Below are 14,814 nucleotides of genomic sequence, written 5' to 3'. Positions count from 1 at the left end.
TAAATTATTTTCAAACGACGAAGACACGATCGTAACTGAAAGATACATCGCGTCGGACATGATTTTTCGCTTCACGCTATTTAGAAACGTTATCTCTCGTTCTCGTAAGACGCGCAACCCCCGATGTGATGGAAGCACTCCGGAGTTAGTAATCCCGTCTCGGCTTTCGCGTATCTCGCCGATGACGACAGACAAGAATTAGATAGCTTATCGTCCGACGTCCAAGTGCGCATATCAAGTACAAGATACGACCCGTCTTCGTCTCCGTTCCCGTTGTCTCATTCCTCTACCTCGGCGCGATCTTTCTTCCCCGCGTTGGGGCTCCCCGTGTGTATGCATTACGGTCGTTCACACGGGCACGAGCGATGGAATGCACCGGCGTCGCGCAACACACACATGCGCACGCGCGCGCACGCTCGCAGGTCGTGTTGAGGAACCGTTAATGAATCTTCCAGTTTTTTTAGACCGCCCGTGTGTGTTGTCGGACGTGTCTCGTCGGCGCGACGTAGGGGGAAGGGCGCGACGGGATGACGGAAGACGCGGACTGACCGGAACGGAACGGGGTTGGATCCTCTTCTTCTTTGGGGGAGAGGAGAGCGCGAAATCGCGCGCGTCGGGAATACGAATCGTCGATTTTCTTGAGAAATCGTCATTTTATTTTCTCTTTCTCTCGCTCCTCCCCTCTTCATCTCTCCATCTGTGGAATTTTCAACCTCGGGATAACGTAACCCCGCGGGAGCGACTTTCGTTTACGTGTGAAAGGACTGGGAATCGCAATGTGAAAATCTCGATGGTTTCAGCATTTCCGTATGCCGAAGGATATGGTAAAAAAGGAAGGAGGGATAAAAATTTGTAATAATTTAATCTCATTCTTTAATTCTCCTCTTTCTATAAAATTTATTTATTACAATTTTTTATTTCTTTTAGTAATGGTTTGTTTACATTTATTATATTTATTATTCATTATTCTTGCGTATTTCATAAAATTCGAGTCGTAAAAGATATCCGTCAACTCCGGAATCTTGGTCCGTTCGTTTTTCACAAGTTTCACATATCTTCTCTCAATTCTCTGCGTGCTGTGAGAAAGAGAGAGAGGTATCGGTGCCAGGCCCAAAGCATTGCCGATACCGGCGGTCTCAGAAACAGGAGAAGAGACAGGAAAAGAGAATGAGGGAGAGGGGGGAGAGAGAGAGAGAGAGAGAGAGAGAGAGAGAGAGAGAGAGAGAGAATATCAGCCACCACTAGGCCCGGTATACGGGGCCCGGTTGCAGCTCTGTTTGGCGGCAGTCCGCTTCTGAGAACTAACGGGTCTACCCCTTTTCCCCTGCAACCCTCCGCCACGCCACTCACGGCAACGCATCGTATATCCTCCTCTCCGCTACGGTCCGTCCTCTCTATCCCTACCTCGGCACGTACGTGTACCGCGCCTGCGTCGGCGCTGCTCGGCTTGCCTGCTTGCCCGCTTGCGCGCGAGAGAGCGAATAAGCGGCGTGCTGCGCTGCGTTGCTTTTGTCGTGTCGTATCGTATATGTACTAGCGAATGCGCATCTGGCGTCTGCGCATTGGCGCGAGCGTGACGCGCCAGCGATCTTTCTCAGTCTGGCACGAGCCGTCGTGCGAGTGGGTTGTGTTTGTGTCGTCGGGCGACACGGTAACGCCGCAGTTCCCGCGAGAACGCACATTGCTTTTCTTCTGTATTGTATATCCTTTTTATTTTTTTATTTAATTGCATGGACACTCACATGTTCCTTGTGCGAGTGTTAGAAAAAGAGGGAGATTAAATACAACGTATACACGTAACGTATCATAAGTGTATACATAAAACTGAATTATTCTCTTGACACAAGGGGAATAATGCTAAAATGCAAGTGGAAGATTGATAAGGATATAATCAACGATGCATCTCCCGTCTGCAATTTAGAAGAAGCATACGGATGAAGATGTACAATTGGATCGGACGGTATTGGTATTTTCCAAAAGTTCGGAGGTACCACGTCCAACGGAAGAAAACGCAAACGAACGCCAGTCGCGAACGATGGGACGCGTGAAGCGCAACGTGGAAAGCTCTCACGGAAGCCGTTTCTCAGGCCTAGTCTCCCACGTAGGAGGACTCTTATCAGCCGTGCGAACGCTAACGATCGGATATCGTGACGCGGGCGTCATGCGGGTGACGAAACGACACGCGCGTCTCTTGGCTCGCTCGTTCATAATCGGCGCGCTCGCCGATTCGCCGAAAACGCGCAACGTGTTTTTAACGCGACCAACGTACATCGCTTCCCTTCCCTTCCGCCTTCTCTCTCGTCACTATTTTCTCAAGAGGAAAACTCGCTTGGCCAATGAAGCTAAAAGAAAATGCAACGTGGGTGGCGAACCACCGGTCTCGCACCGGCGACTGAAGAAGGACACGCGAGCGACGAACCAAGTGGAAGGAAGCGGAACGGAAAACGCGCCGCGTGGTGTGGTTTTCGACCGATACGCCGGGATTCCATTCCTTCTGGCCATTGAGGAGAGGAGGCACTCTAATGGCTCTCGTAGCGCACGGTCACGCTACACTACGGTGCGCCATAGTGCGGCCGCGCGGAGACTTCCGGCCCGGACAGGAAGCGAGACACACGTGTTCGGGCGTGTGTGTTCCCATAATACGATCTACTGCCCCTTCCTCCTCCCTTCCCCCTTGTCTTTGTTTCTCCCTTCCTCTCTCGTCCCTCTCTTCCCGTTCTTTCCCTCCTTCCCTCCTCTCTCGCTCTACAGTGCGCTTCATATTCGACGGCCGGGGAGAAAAAAAAAAAGAGCGAGCGTATCGTGAATATGTGATGATACCATAATCGTTTCGTTCCTGCTTTCGTTAGTTCCGTTGACCGAAAGGTGTTGACGGAGAAAAGTGAAACGGAATCACGGAACGAGGAAAAACCACTACGGTAAGATAATATCAAAATAAATGTGTATGTAACGACTTTCGTTAGTAGTTAGCTTTACACGATCCTGTAACGGCTTCTTTAACCGCATTCGCTTTGATCGCTTGACAGTGTGTGGCAGGAGAAGAAGACGTAGATTAGATGTAGACGAGCGAAAGTTTCGTTAAAGAACTAACGATCACAAGTATTGTAACATTTACGTCAGAAAATGTCCAAATGCCATCGGATCAAAGCACATTTCACTCAATTCAGCATTTTGCAACATTTAATTATTCGATATATGATTTTTTAAATATATGTTACGAATGAAATATATGTTACATCGCTCTTTCTATGAAATTGATATTTTTAGTGCTAAAAAAAAAGCTTAAATATATGCCATAATTAAGTACTATAATTAAATAATACTAATACTAATTTATTACTAATTTATTGCTCCCGAATTTATTACTTCTATCCGTTCTATTTGCATCCGATCTGCACTATTTGCGATCGGAAAAACTTTCGTCCTTACATTCTCGGCTTGCATTCCGTTTAATTGATTGGTATAAACTTTTTTCCCATATGGCTATGTTATGAATGAGTTTTCGACGTTACATTCATATTTCCCGATACGGCCGTACGCCCGCGGTGCAGAGGTGCTCAACCTCTGTCGTTTTCTCTCTCTCTCACTCGGACTTTGATCCATCAAATCAGGAAAAACCAAAGATACTTCAGTTTATTTAAATATGCAACTTACAATTCTGAATTAGCGTACCAAGCTCCGATAAACTCTGCTTGAAATGATAATAATTCTCGAAACTATTTTTCTTAAACTGGACTTTTACGAAATACTTAAAAATTTACGATATCTATTCTCGCAATTTGTTTAATATCTTTTATATCAATAAATAACCCTTCCCTTTTTACACGCGCGCGCGGAATTTATCCGGAACACACACACACACACACACACACACACACACACACACACACACAAAAGTATGCTTGATATATATTAAAAAATGGATTCAAAAAATAATAATGTTGATATGATCGTCTTATTAATAAAAATATATATCATTCAAAATGTAATTACCTTGCTACGTAAAACGTTTATTATTATTATATGTTTTTAATTAAGTAATTATTACGTTTAAAAATTCTGTTACAAAAATATCAAGATTATTAAAAGATAATTTGCTACTCTAAACCTCAAAAACCTTATATTTTTAAAAATTATAGATAGTACATAGATAAATACAATGTTTATATCAAGATCATAGTAGTCAGAATTATAAGCAATCGAAGCATCGAACATTAACATCGCGTAGAGTCATGGCGCTCAGGGCCGTAATTATATATACATATGTATGCACACCGATTACCGTTGAGTTTCTCAGCTCATTGGACATTAATTTTTGCTGCTCAATCGATTTTTTCTTAATAACTATAAATATTGCTTAGATCGCAGCAATTATCATAAATTAAAATAAGATTTAAATATTTAATGCGTACATACATCTTGATTACTACTCGCGACTACTCGGAGCTTACGATCGTAAAATCTAATTTTATTGTCGATATTGTATATAAACACACGGAAATACGGAGTTTACAATGTGAAAAAACTTCTGAGAGAAAAAAAAATAGAAAAATCTGGCATACATTTACCCTGTTATCAATCAATATCGCATTCGCTCGTAAGGAATAAAATTACAGTTATTTGCATTTAAGTAAATCGCGTTAAAACACATGAGTTCCACAGTGTGACAGGTGTCTTACGGCGCGAAGAAAGCACGGTACGCGACAAGAGAACTGATTGATGTCGCGGGAAACGGAGTATCGTGAAATTCAGTTCGACCGTAACACGTCTCTTTTAGGAGCAAAATACGGCGTAACGCCGGTGTGTGTGTGTAATACCATTTTCGGAGCACTCGCAAACGAGAATCCCGCGGTTGTAAGCGTGCTCGCGCGCGCGTGCGCGCGGCGACTCAGCGGTGTTTCTCTTATCGTACTCATCGCATTCCTGAATATCATTGCCGTGCATTTTTTTCGCGCTCGCTTAGCGTAACTACTGCCTCTCTGTCTCTCCCTCTTTCTCTTTCTCTCTCGCTCTCTTTCTACCGTTCTTACGCTTGGTATCGAAACTGGTGAATTTAGATGTTGAGGCCACGCGTGTGGCGAAGGTAATTTCCATGTTTATTTCACGTTATGAGCGCGAGCCGCATTTCTTCGTATTTTCACGGAAATTGAATCCTTTATGTTACAACCGGTCTCTCCGATATACTTGGTCGTAGAAGCAACAACTGTCCCATCTATTTTCGCTTCTTCCCTAGTATAGTTTTTAGTGAAATAAGTAATCTTTTTTTTTTTTGCACAATACTTTTTTCCTCAGCTACTCTCTCGTCATCGAACTGCTTAAAGCTCATCTCGATCGTACATTGAACTCATTAGCATTATACGTATACAACTGTTGCTTTCGGCGTTTCTTCGAATTCCGCTTAATTTCCCTAATTGGAAACGAGTCGCGGCCCCTTTAACGAGTGGGAGCAAACACGTGACTCGCGAGAGCCCCTTTGTCTCGCATAAAATCTCCCAACTCTGTTCCCCTTACGAGCCTTATTACCTCGGACGTTCGTTCTCGCCTGCTTCGTTCGCGAAGCTCGGCGGCGGTCTGATCCTGCCGCGTTGAGATCCTCCAGATTCTTATGCGTATGTTGTATTATGGTTATATAGGTGGGCCGATCTTTCTCTCCCTCCCTCCCTCCCTCCCTCCCTCGCTCCTTCTCTCTTTCTTTCTTTCGCTTCCACACCGCGCAGAGCCGTGAATGCGAACTGTAGGAGGCTGAGTTAAGGACAGGTACCAGTGGAATGCCGTCTTCGGGCCGACCGCCTGAGAGTCCCGACCTCCGTGTTCCGTGTGCCTCTCCTCCGATGCGATCCAAACACTCTCGCAGCGTGCGGCGGCGCGCGCGCGAGCCACAGACCCTTATGAATAACAACAAAGCGGAAGACGCATTGCTCGCGGAAAGCGTTAAATCGTTTCTCCGTCGGAGAACAGCGGCAAAATGGACAGCGCTTTGATGAAACAAGTCTGGAAGTTTTACGAAATTCCTCATATTTTTCAAAGGAATTTATGAATTATGTATATAGTCAAATTTAATAATATAATTCTCGAATAAAAATTTTAAAAGGACAAAAAATTGAATTGAAAAACAGAATTGCAGGTATTCTAGCCACTAGACCATATCGGATTACTCAAAAGAATAGAATTATAATTAATAGAATTATAATTATATTTCTTATTTGTAAATATATATGAATTCGGATTATTTTTCGAAGTATTATCGATTCTACTATTTTATTGCAAGAAATCGAGGAATAAATAAATATAGGAAATTTGTTTTATGGTTTATTTATTTTCATTTTATTTATTTTCTTATTTTCTAGATGCGATGTACAGCGTTTTTGTGAACTGCATCACATATAAATATAAATCAGTTCATCTTAAATCAATGCGAATCTCGAAGTTTTTAAGCGTTTCTAGCGTTCTAAAATAAGCGGGTATTTTTTTTTATATAAATTATTATTTTTTCCTTTTTGTATCAATAGAGAAAAAAGAGAAGAGAGATGCAATCGTATTCGCGCGAAACTTGCTCGTTTGCCAGGCCAAATTACCAAACGCGGGAGAATAAAGGAGACCGCGTTATATATAGGTGCATGTAGGTATCATTTCGGGGCCATGGTCCGTGCCTTGTTTACGTCGCCGTACAGAAGGGGCCCCCGGGGCCTGAGGCGCGAGGGGTCCGGAGCAGCGTGAGAGCGGGCGCCTTCGCCGCGGAGCATTTAGCGCGGTGGGCGCTCCTCGCCGCTTTCCCTCCTTCTCTCCTCGTCTTATTCTCTCTCTCTCTCTCTCTCTCTCTCTCTCTCTCTCTCTCTCTCTCTGCCATACTCGGAGTCTCTTCCTTTCTCTCTCATGCGCCACCACTGTCGCTCTTTCGCTCTCGAGTAATTTATCGCGTGGCGAATTCTGATTCTTATTTTGCTACTTTTACGATATTTCGCCCTGTCATATCTTAATAATTAAAGAATTGTTTTTAAAAATGAAACGATTATTTTCGAACTATTGTCGTATCCGATAGTACTTAACAATAATATAAACAGAAAGCCTGTCGTTAATAAAAGTTCATATAAATTTCATCAACGAATTGGATAAAGAATCTGTAATTATATAAAATAATAAATTCAGAGAAAACTTTAGCGAAAGAATAAGCGAAAGAAAGGCGTCCAATATCGGCGGGCTCGACATCGCACACGCGAGACACGTCGGTCATAGGGAACGAGACGCGAGTTGCGCGAATGAACCAGTATTCCTCTAGGACTCTGTCCCCGAATACCCAATAAACACCGCGTGCGCGCAGAAAGCGCGCGTCGTTTCGTCTCCGTCTTCCTCGGTCGCTCTTTTTCTCCTCTTTCAGCGAGGGCAACGAGGCCGGCCGGCCGGCCGGCCAGCCGGGGCCCGCCGCGATCTGTGCATGTGCACACGACGAGGACGGACGAAGAGCGTCTGAGCGGCCTGCGGCCGCCATGACAGAGCGGAATGCATGAGAACGCGGAGCTACTGACCCTCTCCCCGTCTCCCCTTTCCCCACCCCTCTTATCGTCCTTCTCGTCCCATATATGCCTCTCTATGTCTCATTCCCTCATACACTCCCTTAACTCCTCGAGGACCCCTCTTCTCCTTCTCCCCCCTCTTCCTCCTCCTTCTCCTCCTCCTTCTCCTTCTCCTTCTCCTTCTCTTCCTTCTTCCCCGCTTCACTGTTTTTCTTCTCGTTCTCGTTCGTTCGCGAGGTGGGAGAGTTCACCTCTCTTTAATCTCCATATCAATCTCGCCCGCCGAAACCGCCGAAACCGCCGAAACGGTCGCCGCCGGGCTTTTAATCGCGCCGATTCGGAATTATTCGGAACACAACGCTCTCGTTCGTAACTCGGCTTATCCTCATCGTAACGCGTCGCGATTCGAAGTGCACGTCTTTCGACGCGCGCGCGCGCGCGCGCGCGTCTCTCATTCTCCTTACCTCCCGTATCGTTAATTCAGCCGAGCGCGCACATAATTGACTCGTACGGGCCGTAGCGCGAGCGCACGCATTGCCGGAGATAAGGAGAGAGATATTCCAATCGCGTCCGAATCCCCTTCGATACGTGCCCAATAAACATTTCTGAAAAATTTCCTGTTATTCCGATATATATTCTATATCGTAAATTTCATTTCTTATAACAATAATGCTATACTTTGATTGAGAAAAAATTTATAGGAAAAACTGTTTAGAAAGTCTAAGAAATATATAAAATTTTAAAAATTTATATATATATATATATATATTAAATATTTATATTATTCAAAAGAAAATTATGATTTTATGATTAGATTAAATATATGTATTTTATATATTTTTCGCTGATAAGATTTTCTTGATTTTGCAAGCGTATTCACGTTTCACGTAAAAAGATATTTCGCAGGTGTCGAAGATTATCGATGATAATGACGCAAGCGAAATAAATTCAATGGATTATATTAAGAGATATCTCTCTTTTCCGCGAAATATCGGTCGAGATGAAATGCGGATGAACACTGACATCGGTTACTACGACTGACAAGGCGACTACTCGCAATGCGACGCGACGAATGCACGACCAGAGGTGCATACTTCGGACATTTCTCCGTCGGTGTCGGTTGTGTCGTGTACCAATCGGTCACATAACGGTCGCACGGTCGTAACACGACCGCCGCGCGCCGCTGTCGCCGCCGATATGACGTCAGGAGATCGACGACCGTGTATCCACGTCGCCGCGACGGTCATTCATACGACTCGATGGAGGCCCGCGCGTTGGAATTCGAGGCGAGGAATGTGACAGGAAATAGTCGCATTCCCGCGCGCGCGTCCGTGTCGAACCGCAAAAAAAAATCAGTTTTGACTTACATACGTTGGAACAACGTCGATCCACGCGATCGATGCATCTCGCTCGAAATCTCTATAATTTCGGTGAACTCGATCATTCCGATTCTGACGAGATTATAATTGCGGGTTTCGAGACTCCTCTGAGAATACCACCACAGGTATAGTATATTTAAATACTCGTCACGTAAATAGGAACTTCATCGGTGCTCTGTCCCTATGTCTTACTCGTGATTTTCCCCGGGAACCAACGTGAAGATAGAGTGCATTTTTGCGAATCGGCAAGCGCGGTTGCGTTACATCTCAAAATCGAGATGTTTGCACGAACGCACGCGGTTTATTGCCTCGCGCGCAATGCCCGTAATCGAATCAAAAGACTCTCGTTAATCGCGCATAACTGCCTGACGGCCACATCGATAGTGGTGGAGGGAACTCGGCGCGCGAGGCCGCGCGAGGGAGCGTGCAATAAAGTCCCGAGCGCGACTTAATACCGCGCGACGGCTCTCCTCCTCGTTGGGTCGTTGACTCGACGTTTCTTCTTTCTTCGAATCCTGGGGGCCCCCAGTCTCTCGTACCAGATCCTCTGTGCCTGGCTCCTCGTACACGCTCTCTCAACTAAATCCGTCCCTGTACCGGGGTCCGGCTAAATCCCCCCCCCCCCCTTCTCCCTCTTTCCTTTGCTTCTCTCTCTATCTCTTCTGTACCATACCCTTCGACGGCCTCGCTCTTTCCCCCCCCGTCGTTTTTCTGTCGGCATGTGTACGCGGATACTTCTTCGTTCCTGCTAGACGGTAAACAACGCCACGCCATTCCTACTTCTCCCATTCATATCTTTCCCGCGAGCGTCTCCCGAATTATTAAGATGCCGGCGCGTTCCGTTCAGGAGCGTACTCGCCAGATGATAGTAATCGTCGTTAGTGTAAGTTTAAGGTTCTCTTTTTTTTTTATTTTTTACTTTCTTTTTATATCACCGTGAGTAAAAAACAATATGTATACCGGGAATGGCTGTTTTTTGTTTGATTATAAATTGTCTTTAAGAAGGATTAAAACTCTTGTAAGTTTTCGAAATCACAATTAAAAAAAAAAAAAACAAAGGAAACTCATCGAATATTGAAGAAAACTCATTGAATATTCTTAATATTTGTATTCGTGTGATTATATTGTTATACCACTCTGACGCTTAATAATTTATGAAGTGTATTTGGTGTCATTGGAGCCTATGAATCACTAATGCCTACACTTGACTCTTTGAACTTGTCGCTGAGATAAAACATATCAACAAGAATGGTTGCAGCTGATGGCATATTGGTGGTGAACGCTCATTTTATTTCGTACAGATATTTCTTAGTGGGAAGATTTGAACTTGCGATACAAAGCACTCCTGCTTACTAGTCTGTCATCTTACACAAATGCATATTTCTCGATGAGAATTTATGCATTTGTAATTATACACAGGGGTTGAAATCAATTTCTAATCGCGCTAAATTCAAATTTACTTAAACGTGAAAATAACAATTGACATATACAGTGTATTTTTGAAGAAACGAGTGTTTTACAGTATTGGAAATTTAATTTATGATTTTAGCATATTTGATGTTTCCAAAATAATCTGTGAAGGTTTATAACTTGTCTTTGCCTCATTTATTTTTAACGTTATCTCATTTCTGGTATTTTGAGAGGGAAGAATCACTTTCAAGCTTGAAAGCTCCCGAAAATCTCGATAGTTTCCCTTTCGACCGCGAATTAATACTTTTCCGCGATAGTCGTCACTCCGCGCGCGTGAAAGACCGAACAAGATTCAACAGGTGCTCGCCTCTCGGCCGGACGCCGTGCCGCGTCGCATCGCGTTCGACCGAAAAGAATAGCGTCGAGAAAAAAGGCGCGAAAAGAGGGAAAAAGAGGGAGATAAAGGAGACAAAGAGGAGAGACTAGTCGAGGGAGAAAAAGAAGATGCTAATTGGAGCGGCTTGTAGCGTCCAGCAGCGCGTGTTAACACGACTTCCAGGTACTCGGCATGCCTTCGTCTCTCTCTCTTTCTCTCTCTTGCCTTTTGCTCCGCCACTCGATTCTCGCGGATGAATACCGTCCAGTAGACGCTTCCGGCTAGATGTCGGCTTCCCGCAAAGAGAAGAGCCTCTTTGGAACTGGAACAGGGTGCGATTAGAGACATGGTCCAGCGCGGAGAAATATACGTCAGAAATATCTGTCGTTTCCGCAGAAAAAGCCTCGCTGAAAAAAATCCATGAATGATTTTCCTACTTACAGTATTTTGTCCCCTTCCCGTCCGCTCTTTCTCCTTCTCTCTTTCTCGCCTCCCTTTTTTATTTTCCTTGTCTTCTCCCTGTTTTTTCCTTTTTTCTCTTCGTATATAGATACGTCCGTTAGTCAGGCGTTCAACAAATATTTGCACGAATTTAGGGCGACCGCTCGTAAATTAGAAAAGGAGAGGGTAGCCTTTGAAATTCTTTAGGGCCCCATATCCTGGTTGGTTCCTAACTCCTCGCTGCCCGCCCTTCGTTATTCTCGCGGTCTTTTCTTTTCGTGACGCTTTTTCTCGAGAAGTCTTTGACCCTCGGTTCACAGCAGAAAATTGAAATGATTGTTGTTGTGTCTCTTTCGAAACCGTGCTTTAAAGTCGGTATCAATCGTATCGGACATGTATTCGTCTCCGGTTAATGCGTGACTCGTCGCGCGTTCCCCGAAATTCGCCCGGCACCCTGAATCATCGCGTTGAATCATGCCCCTGCTCGCTCTCGGGTCCGAGTTATTAGATTCCGTCGTCGAAAGTACGTCGATTGATGACCGCGATAGTAATGCCCGTAGCGAGCTCAATCAAGGAGATTAGAAGCTAACGAGCTATGAAGCAATAAGTACGAAGTTCTCGAAGTGAGCGATTACTTGTGCGTGATAATCTTTACGTACGTCATCCGCCCGAATTTAGAAATCAATAGATAGAGTCAACTAGTAGGAAATTTTTGCTATATCAATTTTACACGTATAAAATCTCTAATTTAATGATAAAAAGATATTTTTTATTATTATTTTTAAGATAATAATAAAAATAATGTTCATTTTTTTAAGTATTTCAACACTGCTTATTATTCCATATCGAAGGGTATGGTGGTGGTAATCACGGCTGGAAAATAAATTTTCTACTAAGAAATGAGAAGATTCGAGGTATAAAAATTTGATCGTTTTGCAAACGCGCGCGGTTTTGTACGCCCATGAGTACGGCATGAGTACGGCATGAGTACGATTTGAAGGGATGCGAGAAGGAGGAAAAAAGGGGGAGAGAGAGAGAGAGAGAGAGAGAGGGAGAGAGAGAGATTGGAACGACGCCGAAGTGACCGAAAATATGGCTTCCACGATGCTGCGTGGATCACAGTATCGTAGTCTTGTGAGAGAGAGAGAGAGAGAGAGAGAGAGAGAGAGAGAGAGAGAGAGAGAGAGAGTGAGAGAAAGAACGTCCTTAGCGCACGCGGCTGGAAGGGCGAGAGAGAAATGGAGGGCTACGAACGACGCGAAACGGGGATGATGGCGGAGGGCGGGGAGGGAGAAGGCGTCGGGGGTGGGGGTAGTGCGATGTCCTAGCGAAGGTCACGGCCGGGAATGCGGTTTACGTCCGTCGGTCCAAAGTGGCGTGCCGCGTTGCAGAGCTCTCTCTCTTCTCTCGCTCTCGCTCCCTTCGCCTTCCTGCCCTCTCGGATGCCGTCATCCCCCTCGTGCTCTCCCACCGCGACCGTCCGTCTGTCCGTCTGTCCGTCCGTCTCTCTTCTTCTCTCGCTCTCTCGTGGCCCCGCGGCACGGCAGCAGACTGCAGGAATGCACCAAATGCACCGCGCTGACCGATACCCGTTCCCATTCCACCACTTCCACTTGTTTACTTCGGCCGTTTGCCTCTCTGCCTGTTTCTCCTCCTTTTTCTCTCCTCGTCTCTCCTTCACGGTCCTTCGTTTCTTTTTTCTCCGGTCGGCTACTCCGCCTCCGCGGGCCACTCTCGCATCCTTTACATCGTTCTGCCGCCGCCGCCGCCGCCGCCGCCGCCACCGCCACCGCCGCCGCCGCCACCGCCGCCGCCGCCACCGCCGTTGCCACTCCCGGGTACGGGCCGCTTCTCTATCACCGGTGTGGTGGCGCGCCTCTTCTCCTCCACGCCCTCGCGGTACATACGGCCAAACACGCACGCACGCACGCATACGCGTGCGAACCGATGCGTAAAGAGGCACGTTGTATGTCGTTGTCAAAGATACATAACGAGTCGTCCATCGCGACGCATTCTCGCTACGCGCGTTCTCGCGCCCTCCCGCCGCGCTTTCTCTTTCTCTCTTCCCTCCCCGTCGTGAGCCTTCCCCGTTGGCCTTCTTTGCCGTGTCCTTCGATCACGCTTCCTTTTACGCCCCGATCCCGGGATGACCCTCGCTCATGGGAACGCGGCTCCGGCAGTATCGGTCGTCGATCGGCACCGTTGACGGGATTAACAGCGGCTAGTATTATCGATCGTGACTCGTTCTGGGCAGAGATGTTTCTTTTAACTTAAAAGAGATCTTAAAACGAATCATAATCTCGCTTCTTTTTACATATCTTTCCAGTTTTCAGTATTTCTCACAAAAGTTGATAGTTCCACAAATTTTGGCTTATTTCAAAATTCTACAAAAGCTAGAATGCTATAAATCTTTATGTTTAACAGATAAAAAAATTAATTTCATGAATAGAAAGATTAGAAAGAAGTACTCCATTTTGTTTCCGAATTTCTCAAAATACATATTAATTATGCGAAATATACACAAGCGTTTATTTTGCAACGGAGACGTTATTATATTATCTGAATTAAGTTATTATATTTCTGAATACTATAAATCGTGATGTAACGATCTCTTTGTCCTAAAATTGTATCTCCGATCATCCATTCAAAAGTCGACGCGATAAATTTGTTGCTGATCAAACGCGTCGGTCGTGATTGATAAGCGCAAATTAGTTATACGAGCTTAAAGCCCTGCACGAGTACGAATCATAATAAGAATACGGTCGAGACAGCTGACGCAAAATCACAGGGTGCAGAGACCTCGCAAAAGATTTGACAAACTCCTTCTCTTCCCTTTTCCCCGCCCTTTCTCTCTCGACCTCGTCTCGTGCATCCCCGCTCTATTCTCGTCTGTCTCTGGCCATGACCCACCCAAATGATGCAGTCACCCCGCGTATGGTCGACGGGATGCCCACGGAGGGGAGCGGTCTCCGAACCGCGTCCATAACTAGGAGGAGAAGAGAAGAATGCACGCGCACGTAAACACACACACACACACACACACACAGCAGCACGCATTGCACTTGTGTGTATGCACGCGCGAACACTCCGTGTGCGAAGAAAGAAAGAGAAAGAGATGGCGAGCGTGGCGGGGTAAGAGTGCCGGAGGGGGTGCGTTCCACAAATCAATACCTACGCCGAATCCCGCGTGTATACCAGCCATGCACAACGCACGAAACGTGTCACCCACCGACCCAAACCCCATGGACGATATAGCAGCTGCACGCACAGGCCCGACATATGTCGTCGCTGTCGCGCGCACCTAAACATTGTTGGTCGCGTCGAATCTTAGATCCCTTTTTACAGCTGTATGGGATACCGATGTTGCAAATAATTTTCACGAAAGTCTTGTCACAATTTGGCTAGGTGAGGCTTATTAATAATCAATTGCTTTGAGATGATGATCAAATTATTATTATATAAAAAAGTAATATTAATGACTTAGTATATATTATTATATATTCACTATATATTCACATTAATTATATTTTATATTATACATTTATATTATTTTGGTGACTTTGAGATTTTATTTATACAACACTCCAATATTTTATATTTTTTGCTTGTTTTCAATGAGTAATATTGTTAAAATCAATAAAACGATTTCAGTTATCATTCTTCTACGCCCAATTTTTCGCTGAGTAAATTTCTAATT

General features: G+C 45.2%; 1 protein-coding gene across 7 annotated transcripts in view; it reads left to right on the top strand.

Moving 5' to 3' along the window:
* The window catches only part of LOC105429002 (serine/threonine-protein phosphatase 4 regulatory subunit 1), a 145,676-nt gene that overhangs the window by 94,456 nt on the left and 36,406 nt on the right, over window positions 1-14,814 (top strand). The window contains exon 1 of one of the 7 annotated variants that reach the window (XM_089082609.1): window positions 1,583-2,918. The exons of the other annotated variants lie outside the window; for them this stretch is intronic. The gene's annotated coding sequence lies outside the window, so the exon portion shown is untranslated. Of the gene's footprint in view, window positions 1-1,582; window positions 2,919-14,814 lie in introns of those variants that run through there. 7 annotated transcript variants of the gene reach the window in all.

Source organism: Pogonomyrmex barbatus, unplaced genomic scaffold, assembly GCF_055798465.1.
Source record: "Pogonomyrmex barbatus isolate J1 unplaced genomic scaffold, ASM5579846v1 scaffold6, whole genome shotgun sequence".
NCBI classification, from domain to species: domain Eukaryota; kingdom Metazoa; phylum Arthropoda; class Insecta; order Hymenoptera; family Formicidae; genus Pogonomyrmex; species Pogonomyrmex barbatus.
Note: the sequence above shows the minus strand (reverse complement) of the source record. Positions and strands in the feature narration are given on the sequence as shown.